General features: G+C 36.3%; 1 pseudogene; it reads left to right on the plus strand.

Moving 5' to 3' along the window:
• Positions 1-1,254: 1,254 nt before the first annotated feature.
• LOC128659238 (oocyte zinc finger protein XlCOF6-like) overlaps positions 1,255-16,935 on the plus strand; it is a 39,535-nt pseudogene continuing 23,854 nt past the window's right edge.

Here is a 16,935-nt window from a genome sequence, read left to right on the forward strand (position 1 = left end):
TCTATGACTGTGACCTGTACCTGTAAGATTCATTTACTGTTATATTACTGTTGTGATGTATACTTGAGGAGCAAAATAATAAAAATCTTTTTTCAATTAAATTATGTTAAAATATCAATTCCCATCAATAAAAACATAATATAATGCTGTATCCTGAGATATTTTAGGACACAACAGAAAATCTCTCACATTTAAATAAACAGTATGTTTCCTTCTTACTTATCCATATGATAATCACACCCTGAGGGGGAGGCAGGGACTCATGTGACACCAGAGGGGACAATAGACATCTATATGAGAACAAAAGTCCAGGTGTGACCCTCTCATTGTCTCTAAACTGACAAATTCTCGTGAGTCACACAGAGAAAGGTGACACTCCCACATTAGTATAAATATCTGTGTAACACTCAGTGATATCACAGGAGGAACCAGAGAGACTTCATACTTACAGAGCTTCTGCTAAACGGTAATATGCAAACCCTGACATAAATCTTTATTAACAGCCTCACACTGTTGTGTTTTATATAATGACTAGTCCTAAAGCCGGTTCACACTGGCGTTTTTTTGCAGTACAGCAGTCTCACCCTTTGCTCTCTCTCCCTCCCCCTTTCTTTTGATCTCCCCCCCCCCCCTCTTTTGATCTCTCTCCCCCTCTCTTTTGCGCTCTCTCCCCCTCTCTTTTGCGCTCTCTTTCGCTCCACCTCACTTTTGCTCTCTCTCTCCCCCTCTCTTTAGTGCTCTCTCTCCCCCCTCTCTTTTGCACTCTCTCTCCCCCTCTCTTTTGCTCTGTCTCTTTCCCCTCTCTTTTTTGTGTTCTCTCTCTCCATCCCTCTCTTTTGCTCTTTCTTTCCATCCCTCTCTTTTGCTCTCCCTCTCTCCCCTTTCTTTTGCTCTGTCTCTCTCCCCTTTCTTTTGCTTTCAACTAAGAATACCAAGAGAACAAAGTAAATTTGATGATAAAGGTAAATTAGAAAGTTGTTTAAAATTACATGCCCTATCTGAATCATGAAAGATTAATTTGGACTTTAATATCCCTTTAAGGGGCAATTGTAACACACACAGTGTTAACTCTTCTAAATGCTTGTGGTGAATCAATAGAACATATGTAATAACCTAAACAGCTGATCTGTATAACATGAATTGTTATGCGTGCCTTTAATTATACCATACGTACAGTTAATCAGATCCATTATTTATTATATCTGTCTTAACCATTTAATATACATTTTACAAACATGGCCAGAGCACTGAGAGATATCAAGTATTGATGTAACTGGAGTGAATAAGGGAACCTTCTTCCTGAGCACAGACATTGGAGTCTGTTATCAGCATGAACTCATATGTGTTAGGTGAGTAAAATAGATATTATGCTGACTTTAATTACTGGGAAAATAGAATAAATAATTAATTAAACAAATATTAACTGGGGGAGATGACGCTGGTACGTCAGCACCCTTGAGGGGCCAGGGAGCGGTGTAGTAGAGTGGTGGTCTACACCGGAGATGACCTTCGAGAGTGCCGTAGGGGAGAAGCGGTGCAGTGGATGACCACGCAAGTTGCTTTATACAGCGCAACAAGAAGGGTCTTGTGGTCAGGATTTCTGACTGCTGACCAACGCTGGGGCCTTTTGTTGGTGTTCAAGAAGGGGAAAGTGGAACACCCTTAAGGCGCAGTACCTTCAACCCCTATAAAGAAGGAGCAAGAGAGAAAGATCCAGACAAGGCCTAACTAAACTGGAGTGAAGAGCCAGAGGAAGGAAGAAGAGAAAGAAGGGGAGGTAGGAACTATCTATTTATTCATCTTTGAGTTTTGGAGAAAGTTACTTTATCCTCCTTCTCTCCTGTTTTATCCTCCCCTGAACCACGGAGGATCGCTGAGCTGGAAACTCCTTTTTTTTTCTTTTTGGGCCCAACTTGTTTTTTCTATTTTATTTTTTCTCTCTACTTTTGCCTGGGATAATTTATGACCTTTGGAAAAATTGGAAGTACTATTAGTCCCCAGGGTCCTTCACCCTAATCTTGCACCTCCCTTATTTACCTTCTAATATAAAACTCCCTACAAAAAGGAAAGAAATAAGATAAGAAAAAGGGAGAAAGAGGATGAAAGAAAGGAAAGGAGAAGATAAGAAAGTGAGAGTTTAACTGAGGCCCCAATTGTAAAGAGGGGGTAATCTGAGCCACTGTGATAAAGGCCTTGGGGGCTGATATACAGCAAACTGAGAGACTTGTGAACTCTGTATTTGGGCACACATTAAGTGTAAGAAATTGGTAGTGAGATATAATTTACTCCAAAGATACATGGATAAATACCTCACCCAATCAAAAATGTCACCAAAGATGAAACAAGCAGAGAAAAAAGCTAATAAATCTGCTACTATAATCAGCTCCCCGAACAAATCTTTAAGGGAAGATAGGATTCCTGACACCTCATATGCAGGGGAGATTGCAACTCTAGTCTCTGCTCTAATTGGCCCAAAGTTGGATGAAATTAATACAAGGTAGCACAATTCTAGAGGAATTGAAGAATCATGCAGAAAGAATAAAGGAAGCAGAACAGAGGATCTCAAACTGCGCGGATGCTCAAAATATGCTACAATTACAGATGGAAACTCTGACAAAACAAAATTTAACCTTGCTTAATAAAATTGGTGACTTAGAAAACAGGACAAGGCAAAGAAATCCGCGCCTAATTGGCATTCCTGAATCCTTGTCCTTCCAGGAATTAAAAAAATGTGTGGAATACTCCATCCCAGAGATGCTTGGTTTAAACCCTGGGGAGAACATCTTCACAACTGAAAGAGTACATAGGATGGGAAGAGAGAGAGACCCCCCAACATCAAATGTCAGGAGACTGAGGCCAGTCATAGCGAAGTTTCTAAACTTCCAAGGGAAAAGCGAAATTATGAGAGCCTACAGGAAACATCAACCTCTACAATACCAAGGAACAAAGATCCTGCTCTTCCAGGACTTTTCTAATGAAACTTCAATGAAGAGGAAGCAATTTTCATCTATATGTTCCCGTTTATTGGCCGAGAATAGATTTTTTTCCCTGCTATATCCAGTCAGACTTAAGATAAAATCAGGCCCAGACTTTTTTTTTTTTTGACTCTCCTGAATCAGCTCTTTCTTTCTTGGAAAACGAAGTAAAACAGGGAAAGAACTAAATGAGAGTCTCCCTTCCATTTGGTATTCTGGATATGTGTACTTATTTTATCTATAATTGTACGTGTTTTTTCTTGAACAGGTTTTTGTTTTTGTCTACCCGGGTTCATTTTTTTTTTTTCCCCCACAGAGAAATCTGTTATGGCTTTTTTTTTTTTTTTTTCACAGTGAAATCTGTTATGGCTTTTTTTTTCACAGAGAAATCTGTGTGAATACAAGTTGTTATAAATTATGAGAATGTATCATTTTGCTGTATATTACTGTATGAAAATTTTTACATTGGTGAAAACAAGCTGCTAAAAAATGTTAGAATGTATTCTTTTGATATATGTAATCCTGTAGATTTGATTTGTAGCAGTAAAATATGCACTAGATATTTGACAAACACAGATATTGAAAAATTGGATATAGGTGATAAATATAGCGGAACACAAGATGTTAAAAATTTTGGATCTGATTATATCGTGGTATGTAAGTTTATAAATAGGCCACGCAGAATCAAAATATTTATCAGATATTTGATAGATATAGGTAGTGTTAAGGGAAAAGGGGGTCACAATTTTTTTTGAAACAAGTTGTTATAAATGTTAGTGGGTATTTAATTGATGTACACAATTTTTATAATAATATAACATTTTTTGTAATTTAATATAACTTGCACCAGACATTTGATAAGCACAGAGACCGTAAAAATAGGTATAGATGATAAATATAGGTGAATTTTAGAATTGACTATATTGATGTATGTAAATTTTTATAATGGTGAACACATGTTGTTAGAGCACAAGTTGTTAAAAACTCCAGATTTGAGTATAGTGGTGTATGTAAATTTTATTGATTCGACACGTAGGAATAAAACATTCACTAGACACTTGTTAAACACAGGCAGTGTTAAAATAGGTATAGATGTTAAATATAGGTGCTGTAAATGCTAGGTTAGGTTATATATTTATTTATTTTTTTTCTCTTTCCCTCTCTCTCCTTCGTTCTCTTCCTCTCTCTCTCCCTCCCGCCCTTTTTTCGTCTCTCTCCTAAAGGTCCTATCCCTTGTTCATTTAACTTTTTTCCTAGACTGAATGGTTAAAGTTTTAACCTGGAATATAGGGGGGGATTCATTCTCCAATAAAAAGAAAGGCAGTTATGAATCTTCTAGGAAAAAGGGATTTTGATATAGCTTGCCTACAGGAAACCCATTTATCGGATAAAGAACATAGAAAGATCAAAGCTCGATGGCTGGGAGAAACCTTTTTTTCATCTTATATAAAATCTTCCAGAGGGGTGATGGTTCTTTTTCACACAAGATTAGAATACAAAATCTTAAATACATTTATAGATAGAGAGGGAAGATATGTAATTATTAGACTCTCTATTCAAAATGAAGAATATTTGCTAGTTAACATTTATGGTCCAAATACTTCCAATGAACGGTTTTGGAATTTATTAGTAAAGAAAATGTTTAAATTTTCGACAGCTAAAATCCTGTTGACAGGGGATTTTAATGTTACTCCAAATTCGTATTTGGATAGAAGGAAAATGGGAATTGGTAACATTAAAGCTAAAATCAAGCCTGCCCAGCTGAAATTTGAAAAAAAAAAAATTAATCTACTCTATAACTCACTAAAACTAGTCGACATATGGAGAATGTTAAACCCCAATAGTCTAGAATATACATGCTGTCCCAAGTCCCACAATACGCTTTCAAGACTAGATCTTTTTTGATCTCAGATCTATTGGTTCCTAAGGTTGAGAAATGTATCATTGGTGACTTTAGTTTGTCGGACCATGCTCCGGTTACTTTATCTATTACAACAAAAAGGAAATTTTTATTTAACTCCTTTTTCTTCCCGGTTTATCTGCGGGATTCTATTGGATTTAAAAATTTTCTAACCAAAGCATGGGAAGATTATAAAACCTTTAATAGTCACTGCAGGTATAACATTCAGCTTTTTTGGGAAACCGCGAAAGTCTATTTGAAAGGGGAAATATCTAGCTATGTGGCAAAGTTAAAAAAAGAGAATACGAGAAAGGTCAAGGCTCTCTCAGACAAAGTGAGGGAGTCATATACTCGGTTTTTAGAAAGACCCTGTAAGTTAAATACCGACAACTACTTCCAGGCTAAGAAAGAAAGAGAGACATTTCTTCTGGGAGATGCACAGGTACTTTTATATAAAAACAGTGCCAGATTTGAAAAATTTGGTAACAAAGTTGGTAAATTTATGGCCTCAATGTTTAAAAGACAGTCTAGGAAGAAACCAGTAGCAGCGATAAGGGTAAAGGATCAACTATTCACACAACAAGAACAGATTTCGCAACTATTTCATGCTTTCTACTCCGATCTTTATTCATCTCAATGTCCAGATTTAGATACCACTAAAAAGTTTCTGGACGGGATCTGTTTCCCCACAATTTCAGTAGAAAATTGTGAAGCGTTAAACCAGCCAATAACAGAAAATGAAATTCAAAGAACCATAAGTTCAATGGCTAGAGGGAAAGCTCCAGGCCCGGATTGTTTGCCTGTTGAGTTCTACCAAATTTTACGAACAGAGGTAGGGCCAGTACTGACTGATCTCTATAACGCATACTTTGGAACAGAATGTAAGATCTCTGAAAGTTTTAAAAGGGCTAATATAATTTTAATTCCAGAGGCCAATAAAGATCCAACAGACATGACTTCGTATAGACCTATCTCGCTGCTAGGCCTAGATTATAAAATTTTGATGAAGATAATGGCGGAAAGGCTAAAACCCTTACTGCTAGCAATTGTGCACCAGGACCAGGCAGGGTTTATCACTGGCGGAGCATCAGAGATGAGCATAAGAAAAATCTTATAGGTAATTTGTCAATATGGGGGCGACCGCTCTGCCCTGCCGGAGGCCTTCCTGCTATCTTTGGATGCAGAGAAGGCCTTCGACAGGGTGGAGTGGCCCTTCTTGATCCAGGTTCTGGAAAGATTTGGATTTAAGGGCTTCTTTAAGGAATTCATTATTAAGGTCTATTCAAATATTAAGGCTTCTATATTGATCAACGATTCTATGTCAGATTCCCTCATGTTAACAAGAGGCACCCGTCAGGGATGCCCGATGTCACCACTTTTGTTTGATCTCATAATGGAACCCCTAGCCATTAGGCTGAGAGATTTGCTGATTGGAATCAATTTAGGTCAAACAAAACTTAAAATTGCTTTATTCGCGGATGATCTTCTGCTCTTTGTCGCCGAACCAAAAAGGCAAATTGATGTGATTATAGGGCTGCTTGAACAGTATGGAGCGGTCTCGGGGTATAGAACAAACCTTTCAAAATCAAAAATTCTTTGGCTTAAAGAGAACCCAGGGGATCCACAAAGCTATCAGTTCATAGAAACTAAAACCCTGGAATATCTGGGCTTGAAAATCTTGGCAAATATAGCAGATTGGTATAAAGATCATTTTGGTACAATATTAGGGGATAGCAGAGACAGATTAAAATCGTGGGCATCACTCCCGGTCTCTTTGACGGGAAACATTTCTCTCTTTAAGATGTTCATCATTCCTAAGATTCTTTATACATTAAGGATGCTTCCTCTCTTAATAAATAAAAATGACTTAGGTCGTTTCAATCAATCACTAAGGTTGTTTTTATGGAGTGGGAGAAAACCAAGATTGAAATTAACTAAACTATACCAGCCTTACAGTAAAGGCGGGTTGGCTTTACCCAATTTAGAACGCTATAACCATGCTGCGATTCTACGTTTCCCCCTTGATTGGCTATCAAGGTCCTTCTTATACTCTGAAGAGATGTTAGAGAATCAAGTTTGTTCCCCGCTCTCCTTAAATTATGTATTATGTGCTACAAATAGAGAGATAGGAAAGAGACTCTTGGTACACTCTCTGTATAGGGATATTATAAAAGTATGGAGAAACTTATCCAAGACTATTGGAATAAGACAAAATATCTCAAAATGGATGCCGATAATTGGCAATCCTCATTTTCCCCTAGGTAATACATTGGACATCTTCAAGAAATGGTCACCAGAGAGACCATTGGTAGTGAGTGATTTTTATGATTTTACCTTGAATAAAGTTTATGTATTTGATAGGCTTCAAAATACAGTTTTTCCTGCAGTACAAAAGAAACATATGTTTTATTTTTTACAAGTTAAAAGTTATATTCTTAAACTGATTAAATTGGCTCCTCAGTTGTGGAGAGTTCATCCTCTGGTTGATGTTTTAAAAGTTAGGAAGGGTCTGCTATCTTTTATTTATAAATTTTTGTTGTCCCTTGACGAAAAATCAGTAGTATCAGAATTGTCATCTTATTGGACAACAGTGGTTGAGTTTCCTAACCTGGAAAAAATACTTTTGAAAAGTTTAACCATCACCCAAAAGTTACTCCCCTCATCTTACTATAGAGAAACTCAATTCAGAGTGCTGCATAGAGACTACTTAACTCCGTGCAGAGTTAAAGTGGAATAAGAAAGTGCTTAATTGTTGTTCTAAGTGTCACTCTCAGGATCCAGACTTAATCCATTTGATATGGGGATGTCCAAAACTAAATCAGTTTTGGAAGAAGCTGGAATACTTTTTCTCTACTATATTCAAAAGGAAAATTTATTTAATGAAAGAATCTATCTTTTTCTTCAGATCTCATTACTCCTGGGATAGAGACACTAATTTTTTAGTAGTGGCATTAACAATTATTAGAACACTCATTTTTAGATACTGGATCACAGATAAAGTTCCCTCTATAGCGGAAATAAGGAAACTGCTATTAGACGCAGTAATTAAAGCAGCCTATGATCTTAAAATAGGAGGGACCTCAGGGGAAAAGTTCTGTAGGATTTGGAAGGTCTTTGTATGTTCCCAGGGCAATGATTTTATATTTTATATAGAACAAATTATTAACATCAGGCTAAATTAGGACTAATGATGAGGAGGGGAGGGGGAGGAGACGGGGTGGGAGTTAGAGGAGAGAGTTCCCCTTCCCTTTTTTTTTTTTTTTTTTCCCTTTCTTTTGTGTGTGAGTGTCCAGGAAGATGCTATTCTTCTTTGTTTAAGTAGATTATAAGATAAGGTCGTATGTTTGGTGTATATGCTAATTCTTGGTTTGTTCCTTGTTTCTGTTGTACAGAAATTTGTATGTCATATGTCATATGTTTTATATATATTATTATAATAAAGAAGATATAAGAAAAAAACCAAACAAGCAAATATAAACTATTATAATTATATCTGCATCTTTTAAGTACATTTTGTGACAGTTATAAAGAAGGAGCAACCCCCATTTGGATGAGGGTCAGGGCAAAATGTAAAAGAAAAAATAACATTTTGACAAAATATTCAATTTCCTCATATAGCAGTTTTAGGAATGGGAAAATATGCAAACAGCATAGCCCTCTGAACATAAAGAAGGCAAGAGGCATATAGGAAGTGGGGTAAAATAAAACCAAATTTTTTGGCACCAAGTATGGCGCATGACGCAAAATGAAGTAGAAAATTTTTTTTTGGTGCCAACAAACATCCTGGAAATGACGCAACTTCATGCCAAACAACCTGGTGTCAACAAAGACGCAGGAAATGACAAACTTGTGTCATCATAGATGCACATTCGCACCAAAAAAATCTTTTTATGTAATATATATGCCCCTAACAAATTCTCAGCTAAATTTTGGAAGCTAATACAGTCTAAATTATTTCCTTTCATTAATCAGAATGTTATAGTTGGAGGTGATTTTAATATGTCATTATCTGCTGAACTTGATAGATTTGATGTTAGAAACAAAAAAGAATACGATCGACAAGCTAAATATTTTCGATCTTTTTGCAATAAGATGAAACTTGTCGATATTTGGAGAATTAAAAATCCTGACTCTCACACCTTTACATGCGAATCTAAAACATATAAGACATTTTCGAGAATTGATTATATCTTAATATCGGAATCATTATCGATACTCAAGCCAGTTCCCCAGATACATGATATTGTCATATCGGACCATGCTAACATATCGATTATGTTCCCTTCCCTGACGAGATATAAGAACAATAATTACACGTTTCATTTCCCCAGATATCTGTATAATAATTCTAGATTTTCAATATGGCTGAGACAAATCTGGAGAGAATATTGTATAAATAATTTAGCTTATTTCAATAAAATAGAGATATTTTGGGAAACTGCTAAAGCAGTCATAAGAGGAGAGATAAAGGCCCATATGTGTATCATAAAAAGAAAGCTGCCGCACAAGAAATCCTTCTAGCTAATCAAGCCAAAACCGCCTATATTAGTTATAATAATTTGCGTAATGATCAAAACTGGAAAAATATATAGAAGCTCGACAGGAAAGGGATATCTTAATAAAGCAAAAAGTTCAAGAGGAAGAAATAAAAAATAATCTTCATTATAAAAGCTTTCACGGCTGTTCTGCCAAATTTTTAGCTAAATTAACTAGGAATAGAAAAAAGAAAAACTATATCTTGGCTATAAGGGCAGGAAATAAAAGACACTCAGATCCCCATGAAATTGGTAACTTTTTTCATGGCTATTATCAACAACTATATACTGGAACAGAATCAGATACACTCCAGGAAGAAATGTTCTGGTCCAAAATTAATCCCCCGAAAATGTTAGATACGGATCTATCGATACTAAATGCCCCTATAACCCAAGATGAAATTAGAAAAGCTATAATTAAGACTAAACTAAATAAGGCAGCAGGCCCTGACGGCTTTCCAGCTGAATTTTTCAAAATCTTATCGGAGGAGATCATAGAGACTTTAGAAAAACTCTTTAATAATTACTATATTAATAATCAACAAATTTCAAAAAATTTTACTGCGGCGAATATTTCTCTAATTCTTAAAAAAGATAAAGACCCGGAAGATCCTGCATCTTACAGACCTATATCTGTTCTCAATACAGATTATAAAATCTTAACTTCAATTATAGCTTCTAGGCTCTCGATCTCCTTCGATAAGATAATCCATTCCGATCAAACGGGCTTTATGTCAACCAGGAATTCTTCAAAAAGTATTCGTAAAGTTTTAACGTGTATAGATTATATACATAATATCGATCAACCTCAACATATACAATTAAAACAAGATACCGCTTTAATTAGTCTTATTTAGAGCGCTTGAACAGTTTGGCTTCAGGAATCAATTTATCCGATTCATACATAATATATATAGAAATCCAATCTCATATTTACTAGTCAATTCTAAGATCTCCCCATCTTTGACATTAGGCAGAGGTACTAGGCAAGGTTGCCCACTGTCCCCTTTTCTTTTTAATATAGCTCTAGAACCGTTAGCAGTCTGGCTCAGGGACTTAATTGATGGTATTAGATTTGGTTCTCAAGTCTTAAAACTTCTAATTTATGCAGATGATCTCTTGATATTCCTGGGAGATCCTGCTCAGGAAATTCCGATGATCTTAAATAGTCTTAACATCTTTAGTTCTTTTTCGGGCTATAAAATTAATTCAAAGAAAAGTGAACTAATGTGGATTAAAAAGGATAGCCATGTTAAATTTAATTTCCCGTTTAAAATATCGGACGGATTTAAATATTTAGGTATCTATATTCACTCGAATCCCAATTTCTGGTATAAGTTAAATATCCCCCCTCTCATTCAGAAAATCGAAATTGATCTAGAAAACTGGACTTTATTACCTATCTCAGTTTCGGCCCGTGTCAGTATCATTAAGACAATTATATTTCCCCGATTATTATATCCATTACAGAATTTACCTCTATTTATCTCTCCGGTTGATCAACATAAATTATATTCTATTTTTTCCAGATTTATCTGGAAAAATAAGAAACCACGTATTGCGCTCAGAAAACTAATGAACTCACGTGATTCCGCGGGACTTGCATTACCAAACATACAACTTTATAATATTGCGTGTTTAGTCAAAATTGCTATAGATTGGTTAGCTGACACGAATATTTTCTCTTGCTCGATAATGGAAAATCATATGTTATCCCCCTTCTCTGTCAAAGCTATTTTGCACTTTACACAAAGGGATTTACCCCTTAAGGTTAAGCGGATGATAACTATAAATAATATTATTAAAGCTTGGCAGAAATTTTGTACACTCACAAGAGTTGACTTCTCTTTTTCTGAATTTCTTCCAATAATTGGTACGATTGACTTTTCCCCAGGTTATTCTCAGGCAGTCTTTCAGAAATGGGCTGATAAAGGGCTCAATAATTTCTATCAAATCTTTCATGATGATGGTTATATACATTCATTTGAGTCCTTGGTCACACAATTTGGGTTACCTAGACAGGATATGTTCGCCTATTTTCAATTAAGACACTATCTTAATAATCATAGCTGGGAGTCAGGTCAGTGCTTAGCATGGTCCGATATCAAAAAATGTATTTTGAAATTTAAAGCAGGATTATCCTCGATCTCCCTTATGTATGATATTATGCTCAATAAACAGAACTTACTTAGCCTGAATAGTATTGCTGCTTCATGGTCACAGGATTGTCCGAACTTGGAAGACGGAGAAATAAAAGCCAGCTGTATCCTGGTAAATAAATGCCGAATTCCTTTGAGCTGGAAAGAGTCACATTTTAAAATTATAAATAGATCATACATAACGCCTTACAGGCTGTCAAAAATGTATATGGCACAATCTTCTAAATGCCCTCGTTGTTCATACCCCAGGGCTGATTTATTACATATGTTCTACTATTGTCCGAAATTAAAACGACTATGGAATAAACTCTCTTTCTGGTTAAAAAACTTTTTCGATACTGATGTCTTATTCAATCCAGAAAATATTATCTTTTTAAATATTAATGTTACTAATTCTTCCTTGAGGCTAAAAACCTTGGTATCTATCATTATATCGATCAGACATCTTATTGCAAAAAATTGGAAATCAAAATTTGTTCCCTCCTTTTCCAAGGTCATATTGGAAATACAGAATCAAATAATTTTTTAATCTTTTCATCTTAAATCCGCCAAGGAAAATTTTTTTTTTTTTTTTTTTTATCTCAGACTGGTTACCTGTAATCAAATCCTACACGCTGCATATACAAAAACGTATTTTGTACCCATTCTTAAGTTCAGATAGCTTTGCAGAATTTGTATTGTACAACAAATTCCCAGCTGCTTGGATTTCTTGCTACAGAGAATAGGAACCCCACGAACAAAGGTCATGATCATTTGCTATGATAGTTTCAGGATAGGGAGAGAGGGGGGGAGGCGACATTGGCTCCCTTTTTTTAGACTTAAAATAAAAGGTAAAGTAAATCTGATTTAAATATTCATCGAGTAAAGATGACAAATTTTTGATTGTAAAGTTAAGTTATTTATATTTTTGCATTTATGGTCCAAGTTTATCATGCTAAGATGGCATTGCTATGTTTTAGATTATAATTATGATTAAGTTGTCACCTGGCATGACATAGCTTATATTACCAGTATTACGATTTTATGTTTATTGATTTCTCTAAACTATAAGTGCAGTAATCATTTAAAGACAGCCGTAATATATAAGTGTGTCAAGCTCAGGTCTCTAATAATACAAATGTTCATTTCAAGGTAAAATGTCATGTCTTTGACACTAATTCCCTTTTGTATTAGCTGATATACATGTGTATTTTTGACCAAACCTGTCATTTTGCCCTGCGTGGCATATATTATTTGAGTTATGTTTCTTTTTCTTTCTGTATGTCTTATGATTTATTTTCAATAAAAAGAAAAAGATTGTAAAAAAAGTAGATTATAAGATAAGGTCGTATGTTTGGTGTATATGCTAATTTGCTAAGGGTTGTTCCTTGTTTCTGTTGTACAGAAATTTGTTTGTCATATGTCATATGTTTTATATATATTATTATAATAAAGAAGATATAAAAAAAAAAAAACCAAACAAGCAAATGAAAAAATATTCAATTTCCTCATATAGCAGTTTTAGGAATGGGAAAATATGCAAACAGCATAGCCCTCTGAACATAAAGAAGGCAAGAGGCATATAGGAAGTGGTGTAAAATAAAACCACATTTTTTGGCACCAAGTATGGCGCATGACGCAAAATGAAGTAGAAACATTTTTTTTGGTGCCAACAAACATCCTGGAAATGACGCAACTTCATGCCAAACAACCTGGCGTCAACAAAGACGCAGGAAATGACAAACTTGTGTAATCATAGATGCACATTCGCACCAAAAAATTCTTGCGCCAAGAATGACGCAATAAATTACAGCATTTTGCGACCTCACAAGCCTAATTTTGCCCTTGAAATTAAAGAGAAACAAGTCAATTTGAAAATGAGACTATACCCCAGGTAAGAAAATAAACATCCTAAAACATGATTCCCATACTGAAACTGATAGTCTGTAAACGGAAATATACATAGACCTGACTCATGGCATATAGAAGTATCATACATATATTTAAAACTTTATATTAATACATAAAGCGCCAAACCATAGCTGAGAGTGTCTTAAATAATGATACATACTTATGAAAGACACCCATCCACATATAGCAGATAGCCAAACCCATACTGAAAACTATCAGCAGAGGTAATGGTATATAAGAGTATGTCGTCAATCTGAAAAGGGAGGTAGGAGATGAATCCCTACGACCAATAACAGAGAACCCTTGAAAAGATTTCCCATGAGTATATACCATAAAATCAATAGGCGATACTCTCTTCACATCCCTCTGACCGAAAATTCAGGATGCCTTTGGCCGAAAACTGAAACTGACCTTTTTTTCAAAAATGATTTTAAAATAGTTTTTTTTTATAATTTTATTATATTAGAGTTTTTAATGAATTAAATGGATCTGAAATAAAAAACCTACAAGCCAATAAATAAATAACCATTAACCACACTGAAATTGGACAGAAAAATAAAAAGCAATATAAATAAAAATCTGTTAAATCTGTTTCTGTTATATGTGACTGAGTGAAGAATAATATATTGTTGATTATTTAATATCAATATACATTCTTCATTCAGTAACAGAATCAGATTTAAGAGATTTTCTTTTGGTTTACTAGTTATACAAATTCAGTATAGTCCTAGAAAACTTTTCTATCTATGCAAAACAGTAAGGGCTAGATAATTAAAACTTGCAAGAAATGGTTTACACTGCAGTATTAATATTTATTGGCAGACCAGGACTACTGCATGTGTGTTAAACAACAAAGGTGGCATGAAGTATGTTCAATGCAGAAATGAATATCCCCTTTTAAAAGTTTATTATTTCTCCAACATAGGTGTGTCCGGTCCACGGCGTCATCCTTACTTGTGGGATATTCTCTTCCCCAACAGGAAATGGCAAAGAGCCCAGCAAAGCTGGTCACATGATCCCTCCTAGGCTCCGCCTACCCCAGTCATTCTCTTTGCCGTTGTACAGGCAACATCTCCACGGAGATGGCTTAGAGTTTTTTAGTGTTTAACTGTAGTTTTTATTATTCAATCAAGAGTTTGTTATTTTAAAATAGTGCTGGTATGTACTATTTACTCTGAAACAGAAAAGAGATGAAGATTTCTGTTTGTAAGAGGAAAATGATTTTAGCAACCGTTACTAAAATCCATGGCTGTTCCACACAGGACTGTTGAGAGGAATTAACTTCAGTTGGGGGAACAGTGAGCAGTCTTTTGCTGCTTGAGGTATGACACATTCTAACAAGACGATGTAATGCTGGAAGCTGTCATTTTCCCTATGGGATCCGGTAAGCCATGTTTATTCAGAAAGTAAATAAGGGCTTCACTAGGGCTTATTAAGACTGTAGACTTTTTCTGGGCTAAATCGATTCATATATTACACATATTTAGCCTTGAGGAATCATTTAATCTGGGTATTTTGGTAAAATAATATCGGCAGGCACTGTTTTAGACACCTTATTCTTTAGGGGCTTTCCCTAATCATAGGCAGAGCCTCATTTTCGCGCCGGTATTGCGCACTTGTTTTTGAGAGGCATGACATGCAGTCGCATGTGTGAGGAGCTCTGATACATAGAAAAGACTTTCTGAAGGCATCATTTGGTATCGTATTCCCCTTTGGGCTTGGTTGGGTCTCAGCAAAGCAGATACCAGGGACTGTAAAGGGGTTAAAGTTAAAAACGGCTCCGGTTCCGTTATTTTAAGGGTTAAAGCTTCCAAAATTGGTGTGCAATACTTTTAAGGCTTTAAGACACTGTGGTGAAATTTTGGTGAATTTTGAACAATTCCTTCATACTTTTTCGCAATTGCAGTAATAAAGTGTGTTCAGTTTAAAATTTAAAGTGACAGTAACGGTTTTATTTTAAAACGTTTTTTGTACTTTGTTATCAAGTTTATGCCTGTTTAACATGTCTGAACTACCAGATAGACTGTGTTCTGAATGTGGGGAAGCCAGGGTTCCTTCTCATTTAAATAAATGTGATTTATGTGACACTGAAAATGATGCCCAAGATGATTCCTCAAGTGAGGGGAGTAAGCAATCATTCCCTCCTTCGTCTACACGAGTCTTGCCCACTCAGGAGGCCCCTAGTACATCTAGCGCGCCAATACTCCTTACTATGCAACAATTAACGGCTGTAATGGATAATTCTATCAAAAACATTTTAGCCAAAATGCCCACTTATCAGCGTAAGCGCGACTGCTCTGTTTTAGATACTGAAGAGCATGAGGACGCTGATGATAATGGTTCTGAAATGCCCCTACACCAGTCTGAGGGGGCCAGGGAGGTTTTGTCTGAGGGAGAAATTTCAGATTCAGGGAAAATTTCTCAACAAGCTGAACCCGATGTGATTACATTTAAATTTAAGTTGGAACATCTCCGCGCTCTACTTAAGGAGGTATTATCCACTCTGGATGATTGTGAGAATTTGATCATCCCAGAGAAACTATGTAAAATGGACAAGTTCCTAGAGGTCCCGGGGCTCCCAGAAGCTTTTCCTATACCCAAGCGGGTGGCGGACATTGTAAATAAAGAATGGGAAAGGCCCGGTATACCTTTCGTCCCTCCCCCCATATTTAAAAAATTGTTTCCTATGGTCGACCCCAGAAAGGACTTATGGCAGACAGTCCCCAAGGTCGAGGGAGCGGTTTCTACTTTAAACAAACGCACCACTATACCCATAGAAGATAGTTGTGCTTTCAAAGATCCTATGGATAAAAAATTAGAAGGTTTGCTTAAAAGGATGTTTGTTCAGCAAGGTTACCTTCTACAACCAATTTCATGCATTGTCCCTGTCACTACAGCCGCGTGTTTCTGGTTCGATGAACTAGTTAAGGCGATCGATAGTGATTCTCCTCCTTATGAGGAGATTATGGACAGAATCCGTGCTCTCAAATTGGCTAATTCTTTCACCCTAGACGCCACTTTGCAATTGGCTAGGTTAGCGGCGAAAAATTCTGGGTTTGCTATTGTGGCGCGCAGAGCGCTTTGGTTGAAATCTTGGTCAGCGGATGCGTCTTCCAAGAACAAACTACTTAACATTCCTTTCAAGGGGAAAACGCTGTTTGGCCCTGACTTGAAAGAGATTATCTCTGATATCACTGGGGGTAAGGGCCACGCCCTTCCTCAGGATAGGTCTTTCAAGGCCAAAAATAAACCTAATTTTCATCCCTTTCGTAGAAACGGACCAGCCCCAAGTGCTACGTCCTCTAAACAAGAGGGTAATACTTCTCAAGCCAAGCCAGCCTGGAGACCAATGCAAGGCTGGAACAAGGGAAAGCAGGCCAAGAAACCTGCCACTGCTACCAAGACAGCATGAAATGTTGGCCCCCGATCCGGGACCGGATCTGGTGGGGGGCAGACTCTCTCTCTTCGCTCAGGCT

This window comes from Bombina bombina, chromosome 5 (assembly GCF_027579735.1).
Source record: "Bombina bombina isolate aBomBom1 chromosome 5, aBomBom1.pri, whole genome shotgun sequence".
In the NCBI taxonomy this organism is placed as follows: domain Eukaryota; kingdom Metazoa; phylum Chordata; class Amphibia; order Anura; family Bombinatoridae; genus Bombina; species Bombina bombina.